Genomic DNA, 14,874 nt, shown 5'->3' with positions numbered 1-14,874 from the left:
TTTCTTTTTTAAAAAAAATGTATTATTATTGATTTTAGAGAGGGAGGAAAAGGGAGAGAGAGATAGAAACATCAATAATGAGAGAGAAGCATCAATTGGCTGCCTCCCGCAGGCCTCTATCCAGGCATACATCTCTGACCGGACTGAATCAGGGACCCTTCAGTCCCCAGGCCGATGCTGTGTCCACTGAGCCAAACCCACCAGAGCACAGCCTTTTTTCTCTTTTGCAAAAACTAACTGGTGTATAGTTGAGAACCCAACTGGTATTACAAACCCCAAGTTCTAGACTAATGATTAATAGTTAGCCAAATTACCACTGATTAACCACTCATGAACTTAAAATAATTTGTAATGACTAGCAGGATATCAAAACTTTTCTTTTGTGTCTTAATGTGTAAAAAATGTGTTACTTCAAAGAAGGGATTCTTTACCTGTTCTTTATGAAGAATTCCACATTTTAATACACTTCCTTTCTCAATTAGCTCTGGGAGGCTGTTCTAGCCCAATCTCTAAATCTGTGTCTTGGTTTCTCATGGCACAACAAGAAAACATACCATTTTAACTCAAGGCTATTTAATAACTTCTTTAAATGATTCTACAAGGTTGGAATGTAGAAAACATCAACTAAATTTCCCAATTTACCATTCATTGAAATGCAAAGATGTTAGTTGTTTTTCCTGTTCTGTTGCAGAATAAGTATTAACTGTTAACCCAACTTTATGCTTTATGTCTTCTAAAAAGAAAGCATTTTAGGCCACGTTAATGTTCCCTACTAACCATTAGGAATGCATAAAAGAAATTATGACATTGCTCAGCAATAAAAAGCAGCAAAGAAAAAAGATGCAGCAGTCCTCCACCCTTATCCATAGGGGATATATTCCAAGACCCCCAGTGGATGTCTGACACAGTGGATAGTATCGAACCCTCTAGATACTGTATTTTTGTTATATATTCATCCCTACGCTAAAGCTTAAAAATTAGGCACAGCAAGAGATTAACAACAATACTAAACAGAACAATTACTGTAATACACTAAATAAAAACTATGTAAATGTGGCCTCCCTCTTTCTATCTCAAAATATCTTATTGTACTATATTCACCCCTCTTCCTCTTGTGATGATGTAAGATGATAAAATGCCTACATGATGAGATGAAGTGAATTATGCCTCAGCACACAATTTTTCCCCCCTCTTATTAATTTGAGAACATTCACTTTTTCACTTAAAGGAAACATTTTATGGCTCTTCTTTGGCATATGTGAACTCTCAGCATCACTACCCTTGTGCTTTTGGGCCTTTAGTAAGTAGAATAAGGATGACCTGAACATAAGCACTGCCATACCAGGACAGTCTACCTGATAACCAAGGCAGCTGCTAGGTGACTGAAGGCTGGGGAGCACACACAGTGTGGAGACACTGGGCCAAGGGATGATTCACATCCCTGGTTGGAGGGTGTGAGATTTCATCACGCTGCTCAGAACTGCGCAGGACTTAAAAGCTACGGGTTGTTTAATCTTGGAATTCTCCATTCTGTATTTTCAGATGGTGGTCAAGTTGACCGCTGGTCACTGAAACCACTAAAGACAAAACTGTGGATAAGGGGGGGCGGGGAGGGGGGGGGAAGGAGGGGAGGGGCGCTACTGTATTTCATTACATAGTAGTGTTCCTGAAAGAAAACGGTTTCCTTCTTGTGGACAGAAGTTCTTGGTGACTGAAATAGAGTACATGGAATAAAATTTCAAACCACATGGCAGTTATGCCATTAGAAGAGCCTCAGAAAATTAATAAGCAGAAATTCCAATGTGTGGCCTGAAAAGGGGTAATTCTGATATTTTGAAATTTAAAAAAGGGGAGAAAGAACAAGCAAGGAGTTCAACTCCTCTTTGAGTTAATCTCAACAGTGAAACGCAAAAGAAATCCTCAAGCTCCCACCCATCCTGACAATGTTCTCAGGGGCACTGTGTCCTCAGACCCTCCTACAATAAATCTGTTTAATGGATAGCATACAGATTGGGTAAAGGGGACACCGACTACCAAGATTAAAGACTGCGTTTTACTATTATTAATATAAGCCCAATACACATCTTTTCAGAAACACCTCGCTCCATTCATATTTTAACGCTGTGTAGGGGAGGAGTACTTCCAATCAGCAATCCAGATATCTGTATCCGTGTCAGCTTCCTCCACAAAATTGTGATCTACATGAGGAGAGGGATTCCTATTGTTAATAATACCTTATATCTGCCTACTAGTTGATCTTTATAGACATAATTTTTATTTGATCACTGTAGTAGTAATCCCTATTAAGGGGAATTTTTAACACAGTTAGGAGACATAAAGGAATTTATCTAGATCACTCAGTTAAAAATGGAAGAATGAGGATAGAATCAAAGTATTCTGACTCCTTTACAAACATACACAAGGAACTTCCATAGCTTCAGCAATGATCAGCTGTAGGTACTTTCTGTGATCACTGTCAGTTACCTTTTAAAAAATGTTGAGTATAGCAGATAATCAATAAATACTTTTTGAATATTATAGATCTTAAATGTGCTTTCAAACATTGTTACTCAATTCTAAAAAAAAAAAAAAAAAAAAAAAATCAATTCTGCATTCCTAGATGGCACATACTCATTCATCCATTCACTCATTCACAAGTATTTATTGTGAGCTACAAGATGCCAGCCACCATGCTAAGTGTTTTGGGACAAGAAACAAGAAAACTCCCATACAAGCATAAGCTGAAGGAATTCACTATCAAATCAGTATTATAAGATATGTTAAAGGTACTTCTTGAAAAAAAAAATAATAAAATGGCAATAACTACGTACCTATCAATCATTACTTTAAATGTATATCAATTAAAGACTCCAATCAAAAGATCCAGGGTGGCCAAATGAATAAGAAAACAAGATCTATATGTATGTCTACAAGAGACCCACTTCAGGCCAAAAGACACACACAGACTGAAAGTAAAGGGATGGAAAAAGATATTTCATGCAAATGGGGGAAAAGCTAGGGTAGCAATAGTTTTATCAGACAAAATAGATTTTAAAACAAATACTGTAACAAGAGAAAAGGAAGAACCCGTCCATTCCACTTCTGGGTATTTATCCTAAGAAACCCAAAACATAAATTCAAAAAGACATATGTATCCTTACGTTAATTGCAACATTATTTACAATAGCCAAGATATGGCAGCAACCTAAGTGTCCATCAATAAATGAATGGATAAAGAAGGAGTGGTACACATGTACAAGGGAATATGTATGGTGTTATAAAAAAGAATGAAATCTTGCCATCTGCAACAATATCAATGGACCTGCAGGGCATTATGCTAAGAGAAGTGTCAGACAGAGAAAGACAAATACCACATAATTTCACTTATGTATGGAATCTAAAAAAAATAAAATAAACAAAACAGAAACAAAAATCATAGACACAAAGAACACTTTGATGATTGCCAAACAAGAGGGAGATTGAGATTGGCTGGGTGGATGGGGGGGGGCAGGGAAGGGGGGTGTGAAACAAAGGAAGGGATTAGGATGTGCAAATTGCCAGTTATGAAAACAGTCAGGGAGATGTAAAGTATAGCATAGGGAATATAGTCAATAATATTATAATTACTACATATGGTATCAGATGGGTTGTAATAACTATGTATGGTGTCAAATGGGTACTTCTTATCAGAGTGATCATTCGTAAGCTATATAAATGTCTAATCACTATGTTCACCTGAAACTAACTATAATATTGTATGTCAACTATAATTGAAAAATTAAAAAAAAATTTTAAGCACAAGGAAAGAGTCCTTTCTTTTAGGGACTCTGCATTCAACTGTTCTAAGTGCGCACTATGTGCACATACATACATGTACACACACATACACACACACACACCTACTGCATATGTCTTGAGACTAGAATTAGTTCAGGCTGGAAGAATACTTCTAAACTAAATCTATCAGTTTGTCAAGATGGAATTCAAATTCTCCATACACAAATTATGAAAAGATGTAGAAAACAAAGTTTAATAGAATTTAGTATCCTGACATACTTTTAGAAATTATTAGGAAAGTTTTACTTAATTCTGCTCCTCCTAAGAGTTTTTCCAGTATAGAAAGCCAACGATATTAAAATTAGTGGAGAAAAATAAAAGATTCAAGCAACTGATTAAAATGTATCCCTTACATTCTTATATTTAAAAATGTTCAAATCACTTTCAATTTTTACTGAATGTGTGCATGTTTCCTAATGTTAATGTCGTGTAAATTAAGTGCAAGGCTGTACAGTTTATTAACTATGGGAATGACTTAAATTTAAAACTTCCTTTAATATAAGCTACATTGGAGTAAAACGAAATGAAATGGTCTCTTTTCAGTACTCTTTATTTTTCCCAGGAACCAAATGAGGGTAGATAATCCAATATAGATCCATCTCTCCCCCCCCTCCCCCTTTATTTGACACTCCTCAGCATTCACATTCATGTGATGGGACACTCCATATAGTTCCCACCTTCATAAATGGACCTCCTTCCATTATTTACACATTCTTATTTTCATTTTATTTCCACTGGATGTAGAATGTAAATGGCCATGACCACAAGATACATCCTGTCTTGAGGGCTTACAATGGGGGTATGGATGGGTAGAGAATCAGAAGAGGGTGGTTAGAAGGAAGATTAACATTTTATCTTTTATAACAGACATACTAATATATGGGGGCAGAGATATTAGGTCTAATAATAATTAATGTCGTTTTCTAATACTTTAAAATCGAATTTATTTAAACAATACAACAAAATTTAATCAACAATATAGTTGCCGTTGTTTTCTACTACTTGTGCCCAACGCTCAGGAAGCATTTTAATACCTCTGTTGTAAAATTCTTGTGATTCTGATGCAAAAAATTCGGTCAATGCATTTTTGAGGCATTCTTCATTATTAAATTTTTTTCCAAGAAGAAAGTTTTGCAAATAACGAAACAAATGGTAATCGGAAGGGGCAATATCAAGAGAATATGCAGGTTGAGGGAGAACTTCCCATTCCAACTGGCGCAGTTTTTCAGCAGTGATTCTTGCAGTATGTGGTCGTGCGTTACCGTGGTGAAGAATTATGCCCTTCCGATTAATCAGCGCGGGTTCTTTTTCTCTTAAAGCTTGGGCTAACCTTTCCAATTGGGCACTATACACTGCACTTGTAATGGTTTGGGTAGATGGTAAAAGTCCATAATGAAGAATTCCTTTAAAATTCCACCAAACACACAACATCACTTTTTTCGCATGCAAGTCAGGTTTTGGCGTGGGCTGCGGAGCCTCATTTTTGTCCAACCATTGAGGCTGCCTTTTCAAATTAACATACAGCACCCATTGTTCATCTCCGGTAACAATTTGCTCTAAAAACGGCAAACAGTTTTGACGAGAGAGGAGCGAACTGCAAATTGTGACTCTTTGATTACGGTTGTTGTCGGTCAACTCATGAGGAACCCATTTTCCAAACTTTTGGACTTTGCCAAGTACACGCAATTGATTGGAAATTGTTTTTTGTGAACAATTTAAAGTTGTCGCAAGCTCTTGTTGGGTAATTTGAGGATTTTGCACCAAAAGAGCTTGAAGAGCTTCTTGATCAAAATTGGACACACGGCCTCGACCACTCTTGTCATCTAACGAAAAATTTCCCTCGTGAAATTTCTCAAACCAACGCTGTCATTTTCTGGCACTAACTGCATCTTGACCAAGAGCACTACAGATGTTTTTTGCAGCCTCACTTGCTTTTCTTCCTAATTGGAACTCGTAAAGCATGCAGTGCCGAATATGCTCTTCATCCGCCATCTTCTTAGCCCTAGTTTTGCAACAAAAACCAAACCAAACACAAACTTTTTCAAGCAAAACTTGTTAATTGCACTTCACACGTTCTGTAGATACCACGTGTTTGAAGGTTATGTCAATACAAGTCAACGCCAAGCAAGATTTTAAACGAATGTTTAAAAACGACATTAATTATTACTAGACCCGATATACTAAGTGCCATAAAGCAGAAGTTTTATCAAATGGAGGTATTTAAGGAGTACACCACCAATGAAAATGAACGTGGCTTTAGAGCTTGGCTAGGAAGGGTGAGTAGCATTTCAACAGGTGGAAACAGTGGTGCAGGGAGGGGCACTGCCGGAGATTAGGCCCAATTAAAGTCACAGAGGCGTATTTGAAGATGGCAGCAGAGGTACTCGCCATCTCCCACAAGCACATCAAAATTACAACTAAAATACAGAACCACCATCATCCAGAACCCCTGGAAAGCTGGATGAATGGAATCCCTACAACCAGAGAAGTAAAGAAGAAAGCACACTGAGACTGGTGGGAGGTGCAGAAGTGTGGATCACACTGGTCTGGCACCCGCTTGAGCAGCTTTTTTAACTGGGAGAGAGATCTCTTTGGAGGCTGCCTGGAGGAGCCAGGGGTCCCAGCCCCACATCAGCCCACCAGCCCCGGGTCCCAGAGTTGTAAAAACCAGTGTGGATTGGGGCTCAGTGGCACACAGGCTGCTAGAGGCCCAGCTGCTCCTCTTAAAAGGCCGGCACCACGAACTGAACTGAACTTACAAGGTCCCGCTTCCTCTGAGCTCCAGCACCAGGGAGAGGCTTTGGGATATACAGACACATATGAGGAGGAACTGGACTGTCTGTCATCGGGGCAGGAACTTGGAGGTGGCTTTCTCACACACTGGAGGAGCCCGCAGAATCATTGTTCCTATGCTGGATCGCAGGGCTGACTGGCAGCCATTTCTGTTTGCTTCGCCCTGGTGATTCCCTAAGACACTGCTTCATCCAATTTACAACTCCACTCAAGCTACCTGCAGCTGCTTTTGCATATGAATGGGCTGTCCTTGGTGAGGCCAAAATCTCTCCTGAAGCTGGGTCAGAGTCTCAAACCTATCAATAAAAGGTCCAAGACCCGGTACCAGCACCAGCCTGCCTTGCGTCATAGCTGGGCCTCATCTGGGCACTTCCAAGCCGGATACAAAGAGGAGGAATCCACAGATCTCTCTGTAGCTCCTGCTGGGTGGCCCTAGGCAGTGGCTGACTTTGCACCTCCTTGGAGACCTTACTGGATTACAACTCTTCACATCCGTAAGATACACACTCAAGGGGCAGACTCAGTGAGCGCCAAAGCCTCATTGAAGCAAGTCCTGCTCATTAGGGTTGTCTCCTGCACAGCAGCTCTTCCACTGGAGACACAGCTGGTCCTCACAGCCAACTGGCCTGGAGGACAATTCCTCCCAGTGACACAAACAGCAATCAAGTCTCAACTACAACAAGACTGTGCTCACAGCCCACAAAGGGGTGCACCTAGAGCTCCCAGCTCAGGTGACTGGGGAGGCTGAGCCACCGGGCCCTGTAGGACACCTACTACACAAGGCCACTCTACCAACTCAAGGAGACAGAGCAGCTCTACGCAATACAGAGAAACAAACACAGGGGAGTAGCTAAAATTCAGAGACAAAGATATCACAAATGAAAGATATGGAAGAAAGCAAACTACTAGATACAGAGTTCAAAACCATAGTTATAAGGTTATTCAAGAATCTTCTAGAACCCTCCCGCGCCCCCCCCCCCCCAAAATGGAAAAGGACCAGTCAGAAATTAAGCATACACTGACAGAAATAAAGAATAATATTCAGGGACTCAATAATAAAGGGTTCTGAGAATCAAATCAAAGATTTGATATGTTAGCAAGCAAAACACTCAACCAGAAGAGCAAAAAGAAAAAAAGAATCCGAAAATATAAAGATTGTGTAAGGAGACTGACATATTTGCCAATGTTATATCTGATAAGGGTTTAATCTCCAAAATTTATAGGGAACTCATACAACATAACAAAAACCCCTATGTTCATAGCAGCACAATAAAAACATGAGCAAAGACCCTAAATAGACACTTCTCAAAAATGGACATACAGAAGGCCAAGAGATACACGAAAACATGCTCAAAGTCACTAATCATCCGAGAGATGCAAATCAAAATGACAATGAGGTACCATCTCACACCTGTCAAAATGGCTGTCATCAACAAATCTACAAACGACAAGTGCTGGCAAAAAGGGAACCCTCGTACACTGCTGGTGGGAATGCAGACTGGTGCAGCCACTGTGGAGAACAGTATGGAGTTTCCTCAAAAAGTTAAAAATGGAACTCCCATTTGACCCAGTAATCCCACTTCTAGGAATATATCCCAAGAAACCAGAAATACCAACCAGAAAGGATATATGCACCCCTATGTTCATAGCAGCACAATTTACAATAGCTAAGATTTGGAAACAGTCTGAGTGCCCATCAGCATGGAGTGGATTAAAAACCAGTGGTACATCTACACAATGGAATACTACGCTGCTGTAAAAAGGAAGGAATTCTTACCATTTGCAACAGCATGGATGGACCAGGAGAGCACTATGCTAAGTGAAATAAGCCAGTCAGAGAAAGATAAGTATCACATGATCTCACTCATTCTTGGAATATAATGAACAACATAAACTGAGGAACAAAAATAGATCCAGAGACATAGAAGCATGGAACAGACCATCAAACTTTAGAGGGAAGACAGGGGAAAGGGGGTGAGAGTGGGATAAGAGATCAAAAAAGACTTGTATGCATGCATATAAGCATAACCAATGGACACAGACAGTGAGGGCATGTGCTGGGGAGAAGTCAATGGGGGAAAACAGAGACATATATAATTCTTCAGACCTGTGGTCGGCAAACCGCGGCTGCGAGCCACATGCGGCTCTTTGGCCCCTTGAGTGTTCTAAGTCCACTTCTTCAAAATACACTCATCCAGGCTGAAAACCGACTTCTACTTATGGGCCAGGAAGTTTCAATCGCGCTGTATGTGCGCACCCGCATTTGGTATTTTGTGGAAGAGCCACACTCGAGGGGCCAAAGGGCCGCATGTGACTCCTGAGCCGCGGTTTGCCGACCACTGCTTTAGACGATAAAGAATTAAAGAAAAAAGTCAGACGTGGATGGCAAGGCGCACACTCAGGGGAAATAAAGTAGATTGCCTGTAAGATACATGTAAAAACCACACAATGAAAACAAGAAAATCCTATCTTAGCAGAAGCCAGTATTAATAATAGACAAAAAAATATATTTAAAAAAAATGGAGTCACAGGAAAAGTTTAAACATCAATTAGCATTTGAAGGCTCTTTCTAAATAGTCTTTGTGTGCAGATGCATTGCAGTTAATACCCACTGATCTCCCTCCCAGTGTTTAGCCTGAGATACTTGCTAATGTTGTAGGCAACTCCAAAAAGATGAAAAGTTCTCATTGGAAGGTTTATAACTTAACTGCTTTTACTTCGTTCATTCAGGACACATATAGTGGGCAGCTAATAGTTATGGGCACTGTACTATTCATGAATACAACAGATACAGTTCTTGTCTTCACATCAGGGGAAACATAAAATCATTAAACTGAAAATACTTTATATCCCAAAGGAGTGTTTTCAGATATGTAATGAACATGAGTCATCCTATCCTGTTGACACTGGATATAAACCTGTTATTTGAATCTTAGCTCTCCTCAATTTGTAGCTATAACGTATATCAAAGTGGAATAAAACAGCTGACTAAAAAGACAATTCTTTTAGGCATTTACAAAACAATTCCTACATAGACCAAAGGGGATTGGGCTAAGGTAAATCTAAGACCCCTTCCAATTCCAAAATTCTTAGACTGTGATTCTAATTCTATTGATCTAAAATCCTTTAGGAAGGCCAGATATTAAGAATCAATAATTAAAATGGCTACATAAATGACAAAGCCAATAGTTGCCCAAATTTTGGTAAACTTCTAAATGTTCAGTAATCATCCTATCCCAAATATCCTATCCAAACTGCACTTCCAGTTACCCCTGTGCACTCACCCAGATTCCTGTCACATGCCCTAAGGTGGCTTCCCGTCACCTCGCAGCGGAGAGCAGCTACGTGCAGCTGATAAAACAAAATCAGCTACGACAGCCAACTGGTGCCATTCACAACTGCCCAGGGAGTCTTATAAAACGCCTCCCTCTGACTGCTGACCGGCCTGCACCAGCAGACTTACCATCTAAGGATCATTACTCAAATCGGGACCTTTATGTAGGCATGCTTCTCACCCATCACCGGTGCCCATGGTCAGCGCTACCTCCTGGCCCTCGGACAAAGCTCGACACAACACACACTCCTTTCTCCTGCCACCAAGCCCCCTGCACCCAGACTTCATCTCTGCTACAATCGACCACACCAGAAAGCTCTCGATTAACTTCCTTGAGGAGATGCTCATCTGAATGCCATGAGAATAGTAATAATGGCGCAATCAGTTCCAGAAGCATGGGTAACATGTTTGTTTATGTGTCTGGAGGTTGCTTTGCTTCCTAATTTTCAAGTATTATGGTGTTTATTTCATTAAATGAGTAGTAGATGCCAGAGCCACATTATGCAGTTTACTCAAAAGTAAACTGATTTTACTTCACTTAGATTTTTTCCTATTGTTCTTTGTCTAAAATGAACTCAATATTACTTATTTAACTACATTATTTACCTGTATTAGCATTTAGCTATAGCTATTTAAATGATCATAGTTATTACCAAATTATTTTAAAAATATTTATTCATTTGGGAGAGAAACATTGATTTGTTGTCCTGCTTATTTATGCATTCATTGATTCTCCTCTGTGCCCTGACCAGGTATCAAACCTGCAACCGTGGCACACTGGGATGGCACTCTAATCATTGAGTTACCTGATCTACCCATCTTCTTTAAAAGCAGAATTTAATGGATAATCATCATACTTTTTCCAGATCTACTTCAATAGGGCATACTGCAGAATTCAGGAATTTCCTGAATTGCTATGTCATTTATTCCTGGCAAACCATCACCTTTGTCTTCAAACAGTTCATTTTTTCCAGAAATGTACTCACTTAACTTCTCCCATCACACACAATTAAAAAGATTTTTTTAAAAGTGCTCTTTAGTTTTTAGTACAAGTCAACTACTTCATCACGGCATGATAGAGAAGTTGCTTGACCTCTGGGCCTCAGTTTCTTGATGACATAAAAAGGCTGAAAGACTTCCAGAATGTCTTCCAACCTTAATATCCTGCGTTTACAATGACATAGTATAAGTACTGAATGTCTCATTCTTAAAAAAAACATTCCTAGGGGATCATTAATAGCGAGCCACGCTGTTGATTCGTTTTGTGTTTTTGCCGTTTTATAACTGTATTCCGCAATCAGCCATTAGTTCTGATTCACATGAACTGTCTGTAGATTTCTGGAAGTGGGGACAGGTACAAAGGTGACCAACCTACAGAGCTTGTCTGGTGAATCTTCATCCTCATTATGTTTTCTGGACAACCACACCCAGATATGGTATGGGACATTCCTTACTCCTTTGACCTAGACAGCTTTGTTCAGCCTGGTGCCAAGGCCTACATCTGGAGTTCCCATCTCCTTCAGGGCAAATCTCTGGATCTCCGTGATTGCCAGAGGGGCACGTATCTTGAAACCCACTCCATGGATGTGCTTGTGAATACTCTGGTCACTACCTCGATGATGGCAGAATGGTCCTCTTCCTTCTCACCACCCTTTTTTGCAGGAGCCATTATGCCTGGCCAAAGTTGGACAAAGGTATCGTGGGAGAGGGAAAGTAGGGTTGCAAGTATAACTTCCAGGTCACCTAACGGAGGCATATTGCTTTTTTTTTTTTTTTAAAGGATAATTTACTTTTAACAAGGAGTCTGTTTTCATAGATACTCATTTTACCATGTATTAAAAATAGGAAAATACACTACTAGACACATTTAAGTTTATACAAGTTTCCATCTTGTATACCATTTTCTTCTTGATAGAAAAATTCTAATAATGCCATGGTGATAATAGTTACGTAAAAATCATACAAGTGCAATGTCAACAATTCAGCATTACCAAGTTTTTCTGCAGGGAAGAAGAATGGGCAGAATATCATTGTGAAAATGTTTATTTACTAAAGAACCTTGATAAATTGGATACTTTTCAAGGAACTCCTAGAAAATGGGAGACCAAACATACTTTTAACATACTGAAACTTAAAAAGAGACTTAAACGCCTGCTTTTCCTTTCACTGAAACAAGCTCTAACAAATGTACTATTCACCCACAAAATAATACTTTTATTCAGAATTCCCAGGTGACTCAGCTTTATGCTGCATCATGTAATATGCCATATGTCTTCGACCCTTTTAATGACTAGGTTTTCCTTGAGAATATCACATTTTTTATTTTTATTTTTATTTATTTATTTTAAATATATATTTTATTGATTTTTGTACAGAGAGGAAGGGAGAGAGATAGAGTTAGAAACATCAATGAGAGTCATCGATCAGCTGCCTCTTGCACACCCCCCACTGGGGACATGCCCGAAACCAAGGTACATGCCCTTGACCGGAATCGAACCCGGGGCCCTTCAGTCCCCAAGACGACGCTCTATCCATTGAGCCAAACCGGTCCCGGCGAGAATATCACATTTTTTAAATTATTTTTTTAATGATACATATTATTGAGATCTTTAAAAAGAGAAAGTTGGTATGAACTGCTGTAAAAAAGAAGGAATTCTTACCATTTGCAACAGCATGGATGAACTAGAAAGCATTATGCTAAGCGAAATAAGCCAGTCAGAGAAAGATAAATATCCATGATCTCATTCATTTGTGGAATATAATGAACAACATAAATTGATGAACAAAAATAGAACCAGAGCCGAAACCGGTTTGGCTCAGAGGTAGAGCATCGGTCTGCGGACTGAAAGGTCCCAGGTTCGATTCCGGTCAGGGGCATGTACGTTGGTTGTAGGCACATCCCCGGTAGGGGGTGTGCAAGAGGCAGCTGGTCGGTGTTTCTCTCTCATCAACATTTCTATCTCTCTATCTCTCTCCCTTCCTCTCTGTAAAAAAAATCAATAAAAAAATTATATATATATATATATATATATATATATATGTGTGTGTGTGTGTGTGTGTGTGTATATATATACATATATATACATATACATATATATATATATGTATATATATATATATATATATATATATATATATATATATATATATAAAATAGAACCAGAGACATAGAAGCATCGAACAGACTGTACAACCTATGAGGAAAAGCGGGGGTGTGGGGGGAGGGGTAAGAGATCAACCAAGGGACTTGTTTGCACCTGAGCAAAACCAATGGACTCACACAGTAGGGGGAGTGAGGGCTTGTGCTTGGGGGAGGGGGTGCAGGGGAGAGGTCCATGGGGGGAAAGAAGACTCATGCAATACTTTAAACAATAAAGAATTTTGAAAGAGAGAAAGTTGGAAAACCCTCCTTGAATAATAATTATTGAGCTGCATGGATTTTTCTGTTGGCTTTATTACTTATTTATTTCTAACAAGAGAAAATAACCAAAATTAATACACACATAATGTATGGGAACCCCACACACATGAGAGAGTCAGAGACCCACGTGCAAGAGAAGTTCCTCTGCTGGCTTTTTATTTAAAGCGCTGATTAAATATGCTGACAAAAATAACTGAACTTATTTAGATGCCGCAAGTTTATTCCCTGAAATGCCATGAGTTTTGGTTTCTAGAACCAGGACTTCGATTTGAATTGTTTTTACTGCTACACTAATAACTTGGCTCCCTAAGGACAACACTGGTAGCACGGGTCTCTGTATGGACCCAATACTATCACGTATCAGGGTTATGTGATCATCTTATTCCTTCAACCATGGGGGATTACTGCCGGAGAGGTGCCAGGTGCGATTTATTCAAGTACATTTCCCAGCACTGAGCCCATGGTTTTTAAACAGTAGGTTCTTCCTAAATCTTCGTTGAATAAAGAGAGCTCAAATGTTCGTCGTCTATATTGTTCAGGTGTCAATGTCTTCTTACATTGATCGGTTTGTATGTCTCTAAGATGAAATTTAATCTTCAAGAAGCATTTGATTCTGGTTAGTGTTTTGGTTATCTTACCTATTCAATCAGCAAACTCCTGGTAACCAAATTATCACACACAAAAAAAAATTAGTTGCTCTATTGGTTAGGTTAAATATAGTAAAGCAAGCCAATGGAAATAAAGATAAGTGGATTTTTAAAAAGAAAAAGAACTTCTCATCCCGTTAACAAGGTAAGTTCTAGAAGGGTAGACTTTTTCTGACTTGTTTGCTGCTGGATCCCCAGCTTCTACCCTGTTTGCCCGAAAATAAGACATTGTCTTATATTAATTTTTTCTCCCAAAGTTGCGCTAGGTCTTATTTTCAGGGGATTTCTTATCTTTCCATGCTCTAGGTCTTATTTTCAGAGGATGTCTTATTTTCGGGGAAACATGGTAGCAGCGTCCTGTTCATAGTAGGCCCTCAATAAATACAATACTTGGTGAATGAACAGATTGCAGATAAGCCATATTATCCTACCTGCTTGTATATATTTAGTTCAGAAGTGTCAACAGAATTCATTTGTAGCGTGCAAAGCTCCAGTATAGGTTTATACGGAAGTCTGATTATGGCAAAGGCTCTAGGATTTGGGATTACCAACCATAAAGTGAGGGTAACTTTACATCCCAGACTGATCAAGCCTTGGCTACATCACTGCAGGTAAGCAAGAATTTCAAGTCAATATCCCCACACATGTAGGCAGTGCCAGTGCCAACAATAAGTCAACTTTTCTGGCAAACCCATCAAAATTAAACGTTACACTTTTTTGGGGAAAAAAGCTAATATGTTTATTATGCTCCTTCAAGCTTAGAGGCTTAACTATCTGTGGGAAGGGCCTATAATTACGATAAATTACTTGTGACTTGAAGGCACTTATAAAGGCATCTGCCC

General features: G+C 39.3%; 1 protein-coding gene and 1 pseudogene across 1 annotated transcript in view; both read right to left on the bottom strand.

The window, feature by feature from the left end:
• CDK6 (cyclin dependent kinase 6) overlaps positions 1–14,874 on the bottom strand; it is a 202,987-nt gene that overhangs the window by 184,730 nt on the left and 3,383 nt on the right. The window lies entirely within an intron of this gene.
• On the bottom strand, positions 11,003–11,633 carry LOC118714299 (annotated as a pseudogene).

This window comes from Pipistrellus kuhlii, unplaced genomic scaffold, assembly GCF_014108245.1.
Source record: "Pipistrellus kuhlii isolate mPipKuh1 unplaced genomic scaffold, mPipKuh1.p scaffold_m20_p_10, whole genome shotgun sequence".
NCBI lineage: Eukaryota > Metazoa > Chordata > Mammalia > Chiroptera > Vespertilionidae > Pipistrellus > Pipistrellus kuhlii.
The sequence above is the reverse complement of the archived record's forward strand: the minus strand, read 5'-3'. Positions and strand labels throughout refer to the sequence as shown.